General features: G+C 44.3%; 1 long non-coding RNA gene across 1 annotated transcript; it reads left to right on the top strand.

Annotated features, from left to right (window-relative positions):
• The first annotated feature begins 7,540 nt into the window (after positions 1 to 7,540).
• LOC129344287 (uncharacterized) lies at positions 7,541 to 12,690 on the top strand. The gene is made up of 3 exons (XR_008598374.1): positions 7,541 to 7,651; positions 10,628 to 10,748; positions 12,076 to 12,690. It is a non-coding gene; the product is annotated as an uncharacterized LOC129344287 (long non-coding RNA).
• The last annotated feature ends 6,786 nt before the right edge of the window (positions 12,691 to 19,476 follow it).

Below are 19,476 nucleotides of genomic sequence, written 5' to 3'. Positions count from 1 at the left end.
AAGGATAGAAGGCTATGGGCCAAGCTACACATGACGAATGACACTTGAATGGCAAGTGTATTTCTCCCTGTTCACTTGCCCTCCGCTCAATCCACTTGCCGTTCAAGTGTCATTCGTCATGTGTAGCTTGGCCCTGAGTCAACCTTGAGACGGCTACCTGAACCCGGCTTCCGCCAGGATCGAACTCAGGATGTGAGCGGAGCTTGGACTGCAGTACTGCAGCTTACCACTCTGCACCAAATACTTTCTGCCTATTTAAAAAAACAATTGACCATAACCTTCTCAGGTTGGTTTCAGTTTTTGGAGGGGAGCCTGGGCAGAGAGTGCCCAGGGCCCCCTTCCCCTCCTCCGCTGCTCCCAGCCCCCTCTCTCACACTTGCCTGCCCGCTTGCCTGCCCATGCACCCGCACATTCTCCCTCCACCCTCTCTCGAGCCTTCTCCTTACCCACGGTCGCAGTGGCCAGCAGCACCACTCACATGCCTTTTCCCGAAGGCTGCTGGGGCAGTGCGTATGGCTGGGGCTATGGTTGGTAGAATGATTGCAAGCAAGCGGATGAGGAAAGGGCAGCTGGGAGGGCAGTAGGGGAAGACAGCCAGTTTGGTGTGGTAGTTAAGAGCAGCAAGACTCTAATCTGGAGAGCCGGGTTTGATCCCCCACTCCTCCGCTTGAAGCCGGCTGGGTGGCCTTGGGTTAGTCACAGCTCTCTCAGAGCTCTCTCAGCCCCACCCACCTCACAGGGCGATTGTCATTAGGATAAAAATAACACACTTTGTAAACTGCTCTGAGTGCATGTTAAGTTGTCCTGAAGGGTGGTATATAAATCAAATGTTGTTGTTGTTAAGTGCTTGGGCAAGGGATCGATGGCAGTGGGGCCTGGCAGAAGCTCTGGGCCCTGGCAGCTGTCTAACCTTAGGCTATGTTTGGCACCAATCCTTCCCCTTTGACCTTTCCACTATAAAGTCTTCAAGGAAGTTTATACCTCATTTTTTTCTGCATTGCTTATGAATAGCTGCTTAGACACTCACCTCCCCCCCCTTTCAACCACTAACATCCCTTATTATCCATCAAATTGCCCAGGTTACAATTCTCTGTTCCCTTTTCTTCAAGCTCTCAGTTCCTGTAGGTTTCCACAAAGGGGCAAAGTGTGGTTCCCCAGGGGCTGTTTCAGATCAGAAAAGGCTGGGGGGGGGGGGGGGGAGCTCAACCCCTCCCACTTGCACCACAGCCTCGGTCTGAATAAGGCGCCCAGGCATAAGGCGCCCAGGCATAAGGCGCCCAGGCACCTGGTTTTTAGAGAACATAAATGCTGAGAACATGTCTAAAACTTGCATGAACCTGAGTTTTCCTTCTCAAAGAGTTGCAAGCACATTTTCTGCCATACAGGGCATATCCCTTATGTTCAGGCACCCAGCAAAACCCTTTTTATTTAGGTAACTGGAACTAAGGACAAAATATATTTGGGTGATCTTTTCTGTTGGAAAGCCCCTGTTCTTCTCGTTAAACTTTGCTGCTGCCTTTTGTTAGAGTGGGATTTAATTATGGAGATGGATCCAACCAGCTTTTCTGCTGATAGAAAAGGAAGCTGGGGATCATGAAACCTGCATGGACTGAAACCTTGGGCATTGTAGTCAAGGGGGAGGCGATTGGGAGAGACCGAGTGCAAAAGCTGGCTAGATCCGGCACATACTTTCTTTTGTTTGCCTCTGCTCTTATAATGCCATCTCATTTTCCCCGTTTATTTTTATTGAATTTTGTTTTGTAGTTAATTTAGAGGGAGAGGTGTATAATTTTCTCAATGTGAAATGCGGTGTGCCCTGCAAATAAATAGATCAACTATTATTAATGAGATGGTGGTTGTCATAAACCCAATTTAACCCCAAATGTGTACCTTGTGGTGTTGTGTGTATTTTATCAAATTATAGTTCCCAAGTTTCAATTCTCTCTCTCTCTCTCTCTCTCTCTCTCTCTCTCTCTCTCTCTCTCTCTCTCTCTCTCTCTCTCTCTCTCTCTCTCTCAAGTAAATTCTGACTAATCATTCTGGAACTCGATAGTAGGAAGAAGTGAACATCCTAATTTTGCCAAGACTTGTTCTCCTCTGTATTATAAAGATACTAGCCCTATGCACACAGCCCTCCATTTGTTGACTGAACATGCAGAAAAAACTGACACAAGCATGCTGTCCACCCCCCCCCCCGCCCATGATTGCTGGCTCATGTCAACACATTCACTCCCTCCCCATTATTGGCAATATTCACCAAGCAGCTTTCCCAAATGCCAGACTATTCGTACCTGCGTTCAGCTAATCTGTGGGGTTGTGTGTACAGGGCTACCACACTGGGCCAAACTACAAGTGATGAATGACACAGGTCGGACACTTGTCAGCTTCCGTCAAGTTTTGATGGGAAATGTAGGCAGCTTGGCGGAATGTTGGACAAGTGACAGTTGAAAAGTCCATTGGACAGCAGTCGGAGAGCCAAGCTGCAAGACCAGGATGCCTACATTTCCTATCACAACTTGAGGGAAGCTACAAGTGTCCAACCTGTGTCATTCGTCCCTTGTAGCTTGGCCCTTACATATTAGTTGTGTGAAATAATCTCAACCTAGGTTTGGTTCAATATCTCCTCCCCCTTTTGTCCATAGATACACATGCTACTTCTGGAGTATAACTATCTCAAGGTTCTCTCTCTTCCCTTTTTTTCTTTTGCAAAGAGTCCAGTAGCACCTTTAAGACTAACCAACTTTACTGTAGCAGAAGCTTTCGAGAACCACAAACAAATCTGATGAAGACAGCTGTGGTTCTCGAAAGCTTATGCTACTGTAAAGTTGGTTAGTCTTAAAGGTGCTACTGGACTCTTTGCCATTTTGCTACTACAGACTAACACTGCTAACGCCTCTGGATCTTTTTTTCTTTGTCAACCTTCATGCCCTTTCCACATTCCCTCTTTTCCTTTGTCTCCTTTTACATTCCTTCCTTCCATGTTCTTCAACCCTCTTGCTGAATAGCCCAATTTAGCTCAAGCTTGTTAGGATGTGGGAACTAAGCAGGGTTGGCCATGGTCAGTACTTGGATGGGAGACCACCTAGGAAGAAAAGGATTGCTATGTTAAGGAAAACAATGACAAACCACTTGTTTGTGTTCTGCTTGGAATGCCCTGTGTTTAGGGTCACCATGAATCATTTGTTGTGACTCAACAGCACATTCTTCTTCTTTTTGCCATCAACTGCTACCTCACACCGACTTTGGCTTCAGGGATGATGATGGAGGGAGGGAGAAATTGTGGTCGTGGTGACAGGATGGCAATGGGAGGGCAAGGGACCCAGCACTTATTGTTTTGGCCTTCTCTGGTGCCCCCATGCCGACGTGATGACATCACTTCCGTGAAGTGACATCATTGCACAGGTATGGAAGTGCCCACCCACTTCTCAGTGAGCGAAAATAAATATAGAAGATCTGGAAGAAAATAAGGAGGAAAAGGAAAAGGAGAATTTATGCTCCCCCAGTCTAAGCTCCACCCCACCCTTCTTGCACCTGCAACAGCCTAAATACTTACTTCCCCACAAATCAAGTGAAACCAAAAGCAAGGGATGAAAACTCAAACAACAGATTGAGGGACCAAAAGGTTGAGACAAAGAATAAAAAAGACTACTTAGGGAATATACAATTTTAATAAAATGTCATCAAATATAATATAAACTCTCTTGGCCAGAAGAAATTGTGAATTATAAATTCATAGTACAACAGGACCAAATGCATATGATCAAAAAGTACCTTCACCAGTGGGTCAATACATTCATCAATCAAATTGCATACAAGAAAGATAGACATACCAGATCCCCCACTTTCAGCCTCTGCCCCCCCCCCGACTGCCACTCACCTGGCTTATGGGAGGGGAATGCCCAGGAAATGGGCCTGGGAGGCAAAAAAACCTCCCAGACCAGCATGCAACTGGCCACTCCAGCCCTTTGTGACGTCACTTCCTTAAGCGACGTTATTGTGCCCAGTGGCGGGCATGCTTCTGCACTTCACAAGGGCAAGAAGAACTTCAGAGGTGTCAGGTTGCCCCCATGCCCAGGAGGGTAAGGGGATCTGGAAACCTTAAATAGCATACAATTCCATTTTTGAATGATCCATTATACTGATCAGGCAAAACTCTCCACGAACAACACTATTTATCAAAATTGTGTCTTTTCACAATGTAAAAATCTTCCCGTTGAAACATCCTAGCTTATCAATAAACAGTATCATAAAACCTGATCAATAAACATTCATACATCGCAGATTAAAAAGCAAGAAATCCTTATTTTTATTGTTTGTCTTGACCTTTTGGTTACTCATTCCAAGTATATTCACACCCATTCCGGACAGAATCCACTGTGCACAGATTTATGGATTCCCCAGTATTGGCTTACACTGGATTCCCCTAGCAGAGTCCCCGGTGTCTTCCACTCGTTGTCACTTCCCACAAGACTAAGGTTATGAATTCTGGTTTGGGGAATTCCTGCATATCTGTGGTGGACTTTGGGGAGAGAAGGAGCTCAGCAAGAATATAACATCATTCTAGGACTTCTGTTTCTCTTAAACTTTATGGAATACCACAGAATCCTCCCTCCAAAGCTGCCTATTCCTCCAGAGGAGCTGATCTCTAGTCTGCAGATTGATTGTAATTCCAGGAGGGCTGTAGTCCCCACCTTGAAATTGGAAAGCCTATACTAAATTCATGGCACATGATATGGGCAGTGCTAGGCGGAGACCCCCTAGTCAGTTGATGAGGGATTGGGCCCTCCCCACCACCAATACCCCCATTTTAAAAACTCTTTAATGCAGAGGTGCTCTGAAGTTGTTTTAAATTTGATCAGTGGAATTCTGTGCCGCTATGTTGATATTTATAATTGTATTTTAACTGTGTAAATTGGATGTTTTTAGAAGTGTTAACTATAATTACTGTTTTATATATTTTAACCTTTATGTATTTTGTAATCTGCCCTTAGCCTGCTGGAAATGTGAGGAGGGCGGAATAAAAATTGAATATAAACAAACAAACAAACAAATACCAATGATAGACCCATTTTCTGGTAATTCAGTGTTGAAATTTTGTCCCTAATTTTACTCCTCTTTGGGTAAGGAGTCAAAATATTTGTTAGCTAAGGTGCTACCTGGTTTAGCTTCCTCCCCAGGGTCTCTAGGATTTTAACCTCCTTTGTGGATGGTGGATGCATTTTGTCTGTTGGGTACGCATGAACACTAAAGCACCATGCTGTATGTGGAATCTGTTATTCCACACCCTGTAGCTGTTGAGTATTTTGAACTAGTGACAAGATATTGGACTACAATTATGATTCTCTAGTATTACACTGACGTGGATGTCCCAGGCTAGCCTGATCTCATCAGATATTGGAAGCTAATCAGGGTCAGCCCTGATTCGTACATGGATGGGAGATCACCAAGGAAGAATGGCAAACTACCTTTAACTATCTCTTGCCTTGAAAACCCCAGGGGATCACCATAAGTTGGCTGGGACTTGACGACATTTTCCAACATGACCAGAATATCTTTAAGTGACAGAACAACAACTGGTTGTTGTGGATTTTCCGGGCTGTATCACCGTGGTCTTGGCAATATAGTTCCTGATGTTTCGCCAGCAGCTGTGATTGGCATCTTCAGAGGTGTAGCACCGAAAGACAGAGATCTCTCAGTGTCACAGTGTGGAAAAGATGTTGGCAGGTAATTTGTATCTACTCAGGAAGGTGGGGTTGGGCTGAGTCATCCTTTAAGAGTTTCCCAGGGTATGGAATGTCTTTCGGTGCTACACCTCTGAAGATGCCAGTCACAGCTGCTGGTGAACCGTCAGGAACTACAATGCCAAGACCACAGCAATACAGCCCAGAAAATCCACAACAACCATCGTTCTCCGGCCGTGAAAGCCTTCAACAATATATAGAACAACAACTGTCTTAGCTTCTGAATCACTGCGGGAAAAGTCCACTGCCGCATAAATGAATGCAGACAGCAGATCAGAAAATTCAATAATGTGTAGCAATGGAAGGAGGGAAGTTTAGATAATAGTTCATGTTATGAAATCAGGGATGTTAAGCATACCTTTATTTCCATTTGCAAATTACAGGTGAGAATAACTGTCTCTTTGTCATGGTAGCCGCAATTATCACAACAGGTGAAACATCATTTGGGAATGTTCTTCAAATCTTTTATCCATCTTCATCAAGCTCTTTCTTTGCTTCCTTTAACAGTACCCAGAGGAGTTAGCCATGTTAGTCTGTAGTAGCAAAATCAAAAAGAGTCCAGTAGCACCTTTAAGACTAACCAATTTTATTGTAGCATAAGCTTTCGAGAATCAAGTTCTCTTCGTCAGATGCATGATCCAAACTGGTCAAATACAGAAGAGGAGGGGAGATAGGGGAGAGAGAAGGGGACATATATCAGAAGGGGACAGGATGCAATTAGCGGGGAGGCAACCAAAACATTCCTTTGCTAGTAAACGTAAATATCTCCTTTTGGTGTAGAGTCAGTTTGCCGTGTTAGTTTGCAGCAGTAAAAGCATCCAATTCCTATGTAGTATAAGCCTTCGATAACCACAGCTCTCCCTGCCGGATGCATCTGACAAAGAGAACTGTGGTCCCCGAAAGCCCACACCAGGCGCCACTGGGCTCCCCCAGACCACGCCGCTGTAAAGGAAATCTGTTACCTGTGATAATGTGAATTGGAATTCATATGCAAATTTGACTCTGTCAAGCTGGGACTGAATAGAGACTATGAATGGTTATCACGTTATCACAGGTAACAGATTTCCTTTACAGCGGCGTGGTCTGGGGGAGCCCAGTGGCGCCTGGTGTGGGCTTTCGGGGACCACAGTTCCCTTTGTCAGATGCATCTGGCAGGGAGAGCTGTGGTTATCGAAGGCTTATACTACATAGGAATTGGATGCTTTTACTGCTGCAAACTAACACGGCAAACTGACTCCACACCAAAAGGAGATATCTACGTTTACTAGCAAAGAAATGTTTTGGTTGCCTCCCCGCTAATTGTATCCTGTCCCCTTCTGATATATGTCCCCTTCTCTCCCCTCTCCACCCTCCTCTTCTGTATTTGACCAGTTTGTATCATGCATCTGACGAAGAGAACTTGATTCTCGAAAGCTTATGCTACAATAAAATTGGTTAGTCTTAAAGGTGCTACTGGACTCTTTTTGATTTAACAGTACCCAGTTGCTCTTTTCAAGATATAGCAACGTCCTATATTTTGGGTCCCTGATCTTTCTAAGACCGAATCCTGGTTTTACTTCTGCTAAGACTGATACTACTCTGAAGTTATCATTTTTTTCCCCTCCCAAGAAAGGAGAAGTGAGATCCATTTCTGTCATCGAATTGACATTTTGTGAATTTTCTCTGGAAATTGTCGGGGGTGGGTAGAAATGGAACATTCCCTGAAATTTCCTGTTGTGTGTACATGTGTGGGGGGACATGGAGCATATATACCACTCGTCTTCATTCCCCAAAGCCACATTCTCCAGCTTATCAAGGGAGGAAGGAAAGACAGCAGGAGAGAAGGCACCTTGCAGAAAACAACATGACTCCTGTGAAGATTTCAGTCCTGACCCTCCTGATTCTGGGTGTTTTTTGTCAATGTATAGCAGGTCAGTGAGCTCCACTTTCTCTTGCTTCTTTTTAATGCACTGTATAATCTTTGTTCAGCCACAACGGCATCCTGTATGGAGAGAGTATCGGCTTGGTTTGCAGAAGTTCTCAGTTCCAATCACTGGTGACTCCAGTTAAATTGGTAACAGGGTCAGCATGAACTTTGTCTTTGTCTTAGAGCCAAGCTACAAGTGACGCCTTACACAGGTTGGACACTTGTCAGCCTACCTCAAGTTTAGATGGGAAATGTAGGCGTCCTGGTTTTACAGCTTGGCTCTCCATTACAGCTGCAAGACTAGGATGCCTACATTTCCCATCAAAACTTGAGGGAAGCTGACAAGTGTCCAACCTGTGTCAGGCGTCACTTGTAGCTTGGCTCTTAGAGAATAAGACAAAAAATAGAGAATAATAATAATCTCAAAAGTAAAGTAAGAAATTGACTTCAATGCATTGATCTTGACAAGCGCTCAGCTATTTTGCATATGCAAAAAGGCTGGTGAAGAAGCAAGGAGCAGCGAAACGGGGTACAACCAATGCCGGCGCACCCGTTGCCAACCCCCCTCCAGGAGCTTCCATTGGGAGCAGCTCAGTCGTCAGGAAAACCATGGACTGCTTATTAGCATCTTAAGCGGCTACAATGGTTCTTTGCCTACAAGAAGAAAAGGAAAGGGCATTGGATTGACTGACTATAGAAGGTTTTTGGTGGACTAATAATTATGACTATATATTGAATGGACTTTGTGTACAATTTTGATTGTTGGTTATTGGTGAAATGTGAATATTGAGATGTTAGCACGCCTTAATATATATAGTCTCTTTGAACTGTTTGTTCTTTTTGGGTCTGTATTTTGGAGACTGTCCCTTCTATTGGTAGATATTAGAGAATAATAGTAACAACAACAACATTCAATTTATACACCCCCCTTCAGGACAACTTAACGCCCACTGACAGCGGTTTACAAAGTGTGTTGTTATTATCTTCATGACAATCACCGTGCGAGGTGGGTGGGGCTGTGAGAGCTCTGAGAGAGCTGTGATTGACCCAAGGTCACCCAGCTGGCTTCAAGCGGAGGAATGGGGAATCAAACCCAGCTCTCCAGGTTAGAGTCCTGCCGCTTTTGAGCAATACACCAAACTGGCTCCACCACCAATCCTGGGAAGCAATACTTGGCTCCATGGCCAGTGGTCTAATGCTACAATGCAGCTTCCTATTGGTTGTGAGGACCCACAGCTCCATAGCAGAGGGCATGTTTTGTACACAGAAGGTTCAAATGCCAGTTAAAGAATCTCAGCTAGGGGAGCTGGAAGAAGACCTCCCTGCCTGAGGAACTGGAGAGCTACAGCTAGTCAGAATAGCATAGGAAGACAGTCCGTTGCTTGACTGAAGCAGCCTGTGCACTCTTAAGCAGAGTTACACCCTTTTGAGCCCACTGACTTTAATAGTTTTTAGAAGGATTAGCTCTGTTTAGGATGACACTGCCTAATTTGGAGCACTTTCCTTGCACATCCAAGGTCCCAGCTTCCAGTCTTGCACCTCCAGTTAAAGAATCTTCCATAGCTTGGCTGGGAAAGGTCATACAGCACATTAGAATGCAGGATGGGGACCAAATAGACTATGGATAGGATTGAGTGGGGGGGGCTGTTATTCCTGCTCCAGTGCCTTTAACAGCAGTTTGAGGGGCTGAGAGTCTTTTCACAGCATCTCTTTTCAAATGCAATCGCTTGCTAAGGTCTCTGCTTATAGCTGCTGTTCAAGGTGCAGCACGCAGACAGGATACAAAATGGGTAACCAACTGTAAACACAGAGAACAAAAGTATTTGAATGGCCTTACAGTCAAGTGATAGTTTCAGGTGGGTAGCCATGTTGGTCTGCAGTGGAAGAGCAAGATTCGAATCCAGTAGCACCTTAAAGACCAATGAGATTTCCCGAGGTGTAAACTTTCAGGAGTCAACGCTCTCTTCTTCAGGTATGAGTAGGGATGGGAATCCCTGAGCCTTTATACCCCAGCCAGAAGGTGGGAAGGGTGTTGCAAAGAAAGGGGTCAGAATGCAAAGGTAAAATGCAAAATGTACTTGATTAGGGCAGAGGAAGAAATGCAGAGGTGTAGGAAATGCAGAAAATTAGTATCTGACGAAGGTAGCCTTGATTTTCAAAAGCTTGTATCTTGTTGGTCTTTAACGTGCTACTGGACTCGAATCTTGCAATTCCCAAGGAGGTTGAGTATGTGGTTTACAATGTACAAAAGGAACCCAGGTAGAAACCAAGGAGCTGCTTTTAAAGCTGGCTGTATGCTCACATGAGCATAAAGAGCTGAAATTCAGCACCCTCCACAAGAGGATTAAAGCTGCCATCCTTTGTTCACTTGCTTACTCCAAAGACCCTTTGGTCTCTGTGGGTTTTACTTCTGAGCAGACAAGCTTAAGATATGCATACATTGCACTTATTTATCTCTCTCTTTTTCGCTCACTGGGGGACCGAAAGCAGCTTAGAACATTGCTCTCCCTTCCTTCATTATATCCTCAAAACCAGGGCTATTTTTCTGGGAAAAGAGGTGGTGGAACTCAGTGGGTTGCCCTCGGAGAAAATCATCACACGGCTGGTGGCCCCGCCCCCTGATCTCCAGACAGAGGGGAGTTTAGATGGCCCTCCGTGCCGGCACGGAGGGCCATCTAAGCTCCCCTCTGTCTGCAGATCAGGGGGCAGGGCCACCAGCCATGTGACCATTTTCAAGAGGTTCCGGAACTCCTTTCCACCGTGTTCCTGCTGAAAAAAAGCCCTGCTCAAAACGACCCTGTGAAGCAGGTTTGGCTGAGAGAGTAACTGACCCAAGGTCACCCAGCGAGCTTCCACAGCAGAGTGGGGATTTTAACTGGGGCATCCCACACTGATACTCTATCCACTATGCCATGCATGTGGTCTGTCAGTATGTTGCAGTGAAAATAAACACTAATGCATTCTCCTCATTCTCTCCTAGCACTTTATCCCAGCCGTCCAAAAGAATGCTGCTATGATTATAAGAGAGGCGGACCTCTGCCTGTGAAACTGATAAGGAGTTACTACAGAACTCCCAGTGACTGTAGCTTAGAGGCTGTGGTGTAAGTACAGAATATTGCTCCCTGCTCCAATGTATTTCTCTGCCATCCATCCAAAGGCACATCTACATAGCCTGAGTTGGGGAAATGGAAAACTGTTCTTAATCAGTTAAATGCATTTTATGAAATTTCCCAGAGAACAGTTAGGATAATGCACATGAATTTTCCCCACATTGCCATTAGAAGTCCTTGTAACAACTTTCGTTCCACATCTCAAATTATGAGTCTCTCTACACAAGACATCTCGAGGACGCTCAAGGGAAGGGAGACACAATGTTAGCCAGGACGCATAGTTTAAAAAGACAGAGCTGGCAGAGATTGCTCCTCAGAGGGTTTGTTAATTTAATCTTTGCCTCTCCAAAGGCTCTGTCAATTTCACATCCCTTTGTCTTTGCCTGTATTGGGAATGAACATCTCTTTGTCTCTGGGGGGGGGGGAGTGGGATAGGTCCCCCACTGATTTGTGACCAAACAGGGATTCAGTATTAGCTAAAATGTGTGCATATATGTTTCAAACAGCCTTTTAAATGCTGCACTTCTAAATATTGCAACAACAAAAAATTCCTTGGGAAAAACCACGTGAATTCAGAGCAAAGCTGAATTGTAGATGTTTTTTTTTTCAATCTTAAAAATAATTTCCAATAACGTTTATTGGTTTTTACAGGACAATACAGTTTTATAGAAATCCATAATACCTGAACATGGATTTCAAGCACAGAACATTTCTAAACAAGGGATTAGCACCTCCAATTTGTTTTTAAAATTTATTTTTATTTATTTACAAAATATGTACTCTGCCTTGGTATACTCTGCCAAGGTAGCTAATAAAACTACCCCTATAGAAGAGAATAATAAAGAATGGCTTTAAAATGATGGTGACTTCTTCATGGTGGCCACAAGAACGCCATCGGATCTAGTTTGGTCCTGAGACCCAAGAGACCCAATTTATGTCTCCGTTTTGCCAGGAAGCTCACTGAGTGACCTTGGGCCAGTCACACCCTCTCAGCCTAACCTACCTCTCGGGGCTGTTGTTAGGATAAATGGAGGAGGGAGAATGATGTTGTTGTAAGCCATTTTGAGTCCCCATTGGGGATCAAAATAAATATCTAAATAAGCAAAATAAATTACTATTTTTTTGTTTACTTACCTTATTTATGGTCATGTATATGTAACCAGAAGCTGAAGAAATAGGTCTGCTACGGCCACATGTAATTTGCACAATAGTTAGGCTTCAAAAGTGAGAACAGAGGGAATGGGAAAGGACTGCGTTTAGACAGGTCGCATACATGGGTACTCTTTCTAAATCAAGTTTTTCTGCATCCTCTCTGCAGGTTTGTAATGAAGAACGGGAAAAACATCTGCACTAACCCTAGAGTATTGTGGGTGAAAAAGACAATTTCAATCTTGGCCAGAAAGAAATAAAGAATGATTGATAAGAACCAGAGATGTAATCCCTGGCACGGAGGAAGACCTTTGCATGGTATCTTTTTCACGGCTACGTTTTGCATGCCCAATTGAGATGGCTCTAGAAATGTTTTAATTGCCATGGTCTCGCAAAAAAAGCTATCTGAAAATTGTAGTTTTGCAAACTGCTAAGAAGTATCTAGCTTTCCTGTGACTACTGAGTTCTCAGAATTCCTCTGTTGGGAATAATTCAGGTGCAAAACTGCTTTACATCCTCCCCATTTCCCGCACTGCCAGTACCGCATCACGGCCTTTCAAAGTGTAACCAGTTCTTCATAAAATCAGAACAATTTCTTCCGTCAGGCCTAATTCTTGCTGCTAATGTGTTTTTGGAGGTGATTTACATTTGTTTACATTTGAGGTTTTTTAAACTGAATTTTAAAACGGTTGTAACCTGCTATGAATTCTTGTTTAACTGAGAAAGCTGGAATATAAGCTTAAACAATCAATATACAATAAATAAAATAAATGTGATTAATTGAGTGATTTTTCCTGATGTGGTCTCTTGTGAAGAGTCAAATTCTTAATTATTCTGATCATTCCGAAGTTATTTTTGTCTAAAAATGTACACCCCGCCTTTCCCTAGCTGCTCAAGATGGCTAACAATTCCAGAAATTTAAAAAAAAATACAAAATACAGTAAAACCCCATTTACATGCTCCTTACAGCTTAAACCCCATTAAAAGCCCTTGCAAACAAAATGGAATTAGCAACTCCTAAAAACTTCAAATGGTGGCACTCCCAGACTGCTCTGTCCCAATGAGACTGTTCCACAAGATGGGAGCCACGGTAGAAAAGGAACGTGATCTAGCAGAAACATGCCACCTTAAGCAAAAAAAAAAAGGGGGGGGGAAATCCTGCCCTCAAGTCATAGTTGACTTCTGGTGGCTTATGGTGAGGTTTTCATGGCAAGAGACTGACAGAGGTAGTTGCCATTGCCAAGCCCAGTCTTCACTGGAGGTCTCCCATCCAATTACTAACCAAGGCTGACCCTGCTTAGCTTCTGAGCAGCCAGAAGGCCCCAGCTGGCACTTAGGGACATACAGGAAGAGCTAGCCCTTCCGATGTGTGAGTCCTAGGCAGTGAACAGCTTTAAAAGTCATTATCAGCATCTTGGAAACAAGCCAGCAGCCTCAAAAATAAGAAAGGTGCAGACAAACACACAGAATTTCAGCGGTGAGTCTCCCTGTGGAAGAGCGTTCAGGGTTCACAGCCTTTTCCGCAAGATCAGAGCAAGGTTGGAAAATGACAAAGAAGCTTTAAAATAGATAAGCATGCCTGGTGCTTGGAGAAAAGTGTCCCAATGAAAATGGACTGAAGCAGGGGAGGGCAGCAATAGTCTGCCTTCAGCCCAGAACCAGCGGCATCCCTGTGCTGGCTTGCTTGAATCATTCCTCGATAATCTGGCCCCTCAAGGGCCTAAGCAAATATTCCACTTCCCTCCGGTACAGTTTAGCATACATGCAGCCTAGGGGCCAGGGAAAACTGAAAGCTACCATTGGATGTGGTTCTGGGGTGTCCTTTGAACCTGGCAGCAGAGCCAGGTTAGCTGGCAGTAGAGATGGCTTAACTCTGAAGGGGATGCAGGCTAACAGGGCTGCCAACTCTAGGTTGGGAAATTCCTAGGATAGAACCTGGGGAGGTCAGGGTTTGGGGAAGGGAGAGACCTCAGTGGGTTTTAATGCCATAGAGTTCACCCTCCAAAGCAGCCATTTTCTCCAGGGGAACTCATCTCTTTTGTCTGGAGATCAGTTGTAATTCCTGGAGATCTCCAGGCCCCTCCTGGAGGCTGGCAACCCTGTCAGAGTAGCATTGCTCTATCCGTGGGCATTTCTAGGGTTTGCACCGTCCAGCAATGTCTGCCTATATACTTGGTGTATAGGAACTGGTGGTTCTTGCTATAAAATTAGCCACAATTCGTATTTGTCCAGTCTAGGGTTGCCAGCCTCCAGGTAGCGGCTGGAGATCTCCTGGAATTGCAACTGGTCTCCAGGCCACAGAGATCAGTTCACCTGGAGAAACGGCTACTTTGGGGGGTGGACTCTATGGAATTATACTATGCCAAAGTCCTTTCCCTCCCCAAACCCCAGGTTTCTCCAGGTTTCACCCTCAAGTTCTCCAGGAATTTCCCAACTTGGAGCTGGCAACCCTAGTTCAGTCACATATCTGTGTGTAGCCAGAAAGAGGTTGCCAAGTTATTATCAAGAGTCAAGGGAATGAGGTTTGATGGAAAGGGACTGGAGCAACTGAAATGGCTTCATGAGAGCTGGGGTTTGGAGAGGGTGCATTGCAATACCAGAGGAGGTGGAGTTATTGTATATTATCATCCAACAGAAACCACCTTGGGATTCTTCAGGACTGAAAAGAGGGCAATCTAAACTCCCCTCTGTCTGGAGATCAGGGGGCGGGGCCACCAGCCATGTGACTGTTTTCAAGAGGTTCCGGAACTCTGTTCCACTGCGTTCCTCCTGAAAAAAAGCCCTGTAAATTATTATTAAGCTCCCCAGCAACCAGCCTCCTCAGCAGCCTGCCTCTAGCTACTGACTCCACCCCACTGGGCTAAACCAATTACCTCATAGGGGTTACACTGGCAACATTTCAAGAGAGATTCTTAAAATCTCTCCAAAGGCAAAATGAGGAGGGCATTTTTTTCCTAAGGCCAGACACTAGGGACCTTTGCAGCAGCCTATGCTAGGTAGGAAGTAGATTCCTCTTGTATTTGCTTTCCTGAGATGGGCCCCTTCAGCTCATGAATTGCAGTGGGTAAAACACGAAGCCGCAAGAAGCTTGCCGAGTGAATTTTCAGCCTTGTCAACTCCCAGAAGAGGGCTAAGAAAAAGAAAGACACGTCCCCCACCGGGGGTAATACATCTTCTGTTTTAGTCTCTCAGGAGACAGTATGAGCGATATGAAAATTATGAAAACAGTACCTTCCTCCCTTCTCTCCTTCCTTCCTCATTTCTTGCTTCATGTTTGAGGAAGAATAATAATTCTGATTTCATTCTATTATACATCAAACCATTTCTCTGGGCCAAGCTACACATGACGAATGACACTTGAACGGCAAGTGTATTTCTCCCTGTTCACTTGCCCTCCACTCAATCCACTTGCCGTTCAAGTGTCATTCGTCATGTGTAGCTTGGCCCTCTCTCTCTCCTGGCAGGTGCACCCACATCAAATCCTCTTTGGGATGAACAAAGTTTGAAACCCTAAATGTCTTCACCCACACCCCACATCACCCCATGATATTCTGCATCTGGTTTGATTACCACCACTGAAGGCCAAACTACAAGTGACGCCTGACACAGGTTGGACACTGGTCAGCTTCCCTCAAGTTTTGATGGGAAATGTAGGCAGCTTGGCGGAATGTTGGACAAGTGACAGTTGAAAAGTCCATTGGACAGCAGTCGGAGAGCCAAGCTGCAAGACCAGGATGCCTACATTTCCCATCAAAACTTGAGGGAAGCTGACAAGTGTCCAACCTGTGTCAGGCGTCACTTGTAGTTTGGCTCTCAGAGTACAAGTAAACTCAAGGGGCAGCAAGCCTGTGACCCCATCTACAGTGTTCTTTCAGTTGCTGCTCTATATTTCAGGAGGGGAGACGAGCAGCTTCCCCTCTGACTACCCTTGACCTGGAGAAAAGAGCCTGCCAAATAAATCACAGAGAACCGGACTTTTGATAGCACCTTCTTTATGGAATTCTCTGCCTAGAGAAGTTCATTCAGCATATCCTACTACTAAGTGGTTCTGAGGTCCGATCCACATATTTACACAACACAGTCGGTCCGCAGCTCCTTATTCAGGATGTTGCATGTTTCGTTCCCACGCCACCTCTCTTTCACATATCAGATCTTACATGATTATCTAGATACCACATAGATGCAGGGAGATGCATAAATATCCTTCAGCCCGATCTCTTGCAATGTACTTTCCATTATGCAAAATTTGGCTTATGATTCTCAACCGTGATACTAATGTATTTTACAAAACCTCCTGGAGTTCTACCTTTTAAAAATATGACATACTATGCTGTACACATATATACTGACATCTACAACAGTATATATACAACACATGGAATTTATTGCACTGTAAAAAGATGTGTGTGTGGTGGCCAGTGAGTGGAGATAACACATGTCATCCATGGGCAAATCCACATTATTCATTCTAAGTCGCATGTTCCCCGCATTCCCCACGCAATCCCGAGTGCCAGTCACATTACCTCATTAAACAGACGCATTTCATTCGCATTTCTCCCGAATATGTGGTCACAGGTTTTCAACAGGAGTTTCACGGTGGCCGTGAACGGGCCAATGTGCAATTTACGCGGTTTTTTTAAAAACCACCCCCCTTCCTGTCTCTCCGGCCGTTCCGAGAGTTCCTATTGGCTGATTCAACTTGCAAGTGCTCCGTAGTCTGCAAAAGACTGTTTTTGACTTCATAGCATTGGATTTATTGATTATGCTGTTTCTGAATCAAATCTGGTAGTTTGAAAAATCATTTTGGGGTGAATCCATCCTCAGAATGGACTCACGAAACTTCCTTTTTAACTGTTTTTTATTTTTTTAATTTTATATTACTGAAATATCGAAATTACGAAATATCGAAATAATGACACTCCAAGGAAGTGAAACTTCAGTAAAATTCAGGCACTGAACTGTCCTGCATAGGAAATGCCCATGAAAGCTTCCCACATGCTTCCAAATTTCCAAAAAAGAAATGAGAGAGAGCCATCAGTGCTGTCAGTGGGGGAAAGAGAGGCATCATTATCTTCAATGATGTTTCTTTATAAGGCAAGATCGAAATAACGGAAAAGTGCGCTCAAAAAAATAAAAAAAATGGGCGGGGAAAAAAGGTCCCACCCAAAAAAGCGGTTTTCGAGCGGCCGTGTGACCAGAGGGACGCGCGAGAAAGACGGATTGGAAGCAGGAATGTGAACGAAGAGGGAAAAATTGCAGATTGGAGGCAAACGGAAGATATCCGATAAACATGCGGGTAATGGGTGAATGTGGATTTGACCCATGTTGACTGTAATGTGAGAGTTAACCCTATTTCATTTAGACTGAGAGCCAAGCTACAAGTGACAAATGACACTTGCCTGGCAAGTGAACAGGGAGGAATACACGTGAGTCTGTTCCCTTGCCAGGGAAGTGTCATTCATCACTTGTAGCTTGGCTCTGACTCAGTTTGGACTGGTTTGTTCCTACTGAAAACCCCAGTTTCAAACTAAGATTGCCGGCAAACACCCCATTAGATGCTTCACCTCCAATCCCAAATGGAAAATAATCTCATGGTCTCTATCCTCCTGGCCTTTGGCCAATCTGGTGGCTTATCTCTTAGCAAACCTGCTCGCCTCTTTTCTTTTCAAGTCCTGGAATTGAAGCTTCTGTTTTGGACTCAAGCTACTTGCCCTATAACCAGTGCCAGACTCTATCCCCATATTCCAGTTTCAAAGTGTTTTTGCTAGTCTCATTACTGTGTGCTTTTAAAGGAGTTCCCCAGTCTGGCGTACGTGATGTGCTGCTTTTTATTTGCTTTTTATTTGCATTTAATGTTTTTATTTGCTTTTTATTTGCATTTAATGTTTGGGTTTCCTCAATGGCTGGACCCTGTTTTGGGAGTTGGATCTCTGCCTCGAACCTGCACAAATGGCTAGCTATGGTTTATCAACTTTCTTTACCTCTTTGACCTCTTCCTTTCTGCTCTTTGAGTAGAATACATTGCACAGCATCTTTCTGGTTGCATAAGGTGCTTAATGTGGGCACTAGTGTGGGTGTTATAGCAGCACACTTACGATTATTATGATGACTGCTCGTGAATGCGAAATCTCCAGGACAATGTCTAGTGTTCATCCCCTGAATGAATTTTGCAACAGATTTCCCTCTGTCTGTATTCACAGGTCTCTTTCCACACGTGTAGAGGAATGGCATTGTTTTGTCCGTAGTCTTATTTTAGCCATAGTGGGGAATTTCCTAAAACCAGGGGTAGAACCTAAGCACGCTGGGGCAGGGTGGTGGAGCATCCACTTTGCATGAAAAAATTTCAGGTTCAATCCCCAGCATCTCCATTTAAAAAGATTGTGTAGTAGGCAATGTGAAAGACCTCCACCTGAGACCCTGGAAAAGGTGTTGACAGTCCACATAAATAAAATTGACCTTGATAGGCCAATGATCTGATTCGATACAAGACAGTTTCATGAGTTCACCTGCTTCTTTAGGGAAGGGAGGAAACAGAAGGGAAATTTCTTTCTTACACTCAAGTCATCCTAGTGTGACTTTGAGCTTGGATTAGAAACTGGGCTATGTTCACACTTTGATGATGAGTGGCTAGGTGGATATATATATCCCCCCCCCTCTCTCTGTAGAGTGCTGTCAAGTCATAGCTGACTTATGGCGACCCCTTGTGGGATTTTCATGGCAATGGACTAACAGAGGTGGTTTGCTATTGCCTGCCTCTTCGTTGGAGGTCTCCCATCCGAGTACTAACCAAGGCTGACCCTGCTTAGCTTCTGAGATCTGACGAGATCAGGCTCACCTGGGCTATCCAGGTCAGGGCCTGGTATGTTTACTGGCACCTTATTTATGTAGCCTTTGATTGGTTTTTATCTGTTTATATAATTTTAAATTTTGTATCTACATGCCTGTTGTGAGCCACCCTGAACCTGTGTGTGGGGAGGGTGGGATATAAATCTAATAGTAAACATAAACATTGACACAGGAACATAAATAAAAATCTTTGCGCATTTGCTCTGACCCCACCCTAACTTACTCTACAATCGGGGAAAGTTGTTAGATTTAAAACCTGCCTTTTAGAAATGCGTTGGGTGCAGGTTGTAGCTTCTTTGGCTTGCTTTATTCAGACAGTGTGTGTGCGTGTGTGCCCATGTGTCTTTGGTAGTAATGGTGGAATGAATTACGAAAGTCAGTCCAGATTCCATCATCTCTTCTGATGCTTTAGTGGTCTGTGGGACCAAACTGAGCTGATGGGTTATTCTGCCCTTGCCAGGTTCACACACGAGCTTCGAGAAGAACTTACTTTTGAAAAATGGTTAATGGGTATTAAATATCTAAACCTGGTCATTGTCAACGTAAAACCTAGGAAACTAACTGTAAATGAAAAAGGGAATAGATACTTACTGACAGGCCAAAAAAAAGAGAGAGAGAGAGAGAAAAGAGGAAGCTAAAAGAAATGGGAGGGGATTAGATAGACGTGGGGGACGATAAGGTTATTAAATGTTCTCTGGTCACGTGACTCCCTGTCTCTGAGGGT

Source organism: Eublepharis macularius, chromosome 16 (genome assembly GCF_028583425.1).
Source record: "Eublepharis macularius isolate TG4126 chromosome 16, MPM_Emac_v1.0, whole genome shotgun sequence".
Lineage (NCBI taxonomy): Eukaryota > Metazoa > Chordata > Lepidosauria > Squamata > Eublepharidae > Eublepharis > Eublepharis macularius.
This window is presented reverse-complemented; position numbering and strand designations above follow the sequence as displayed.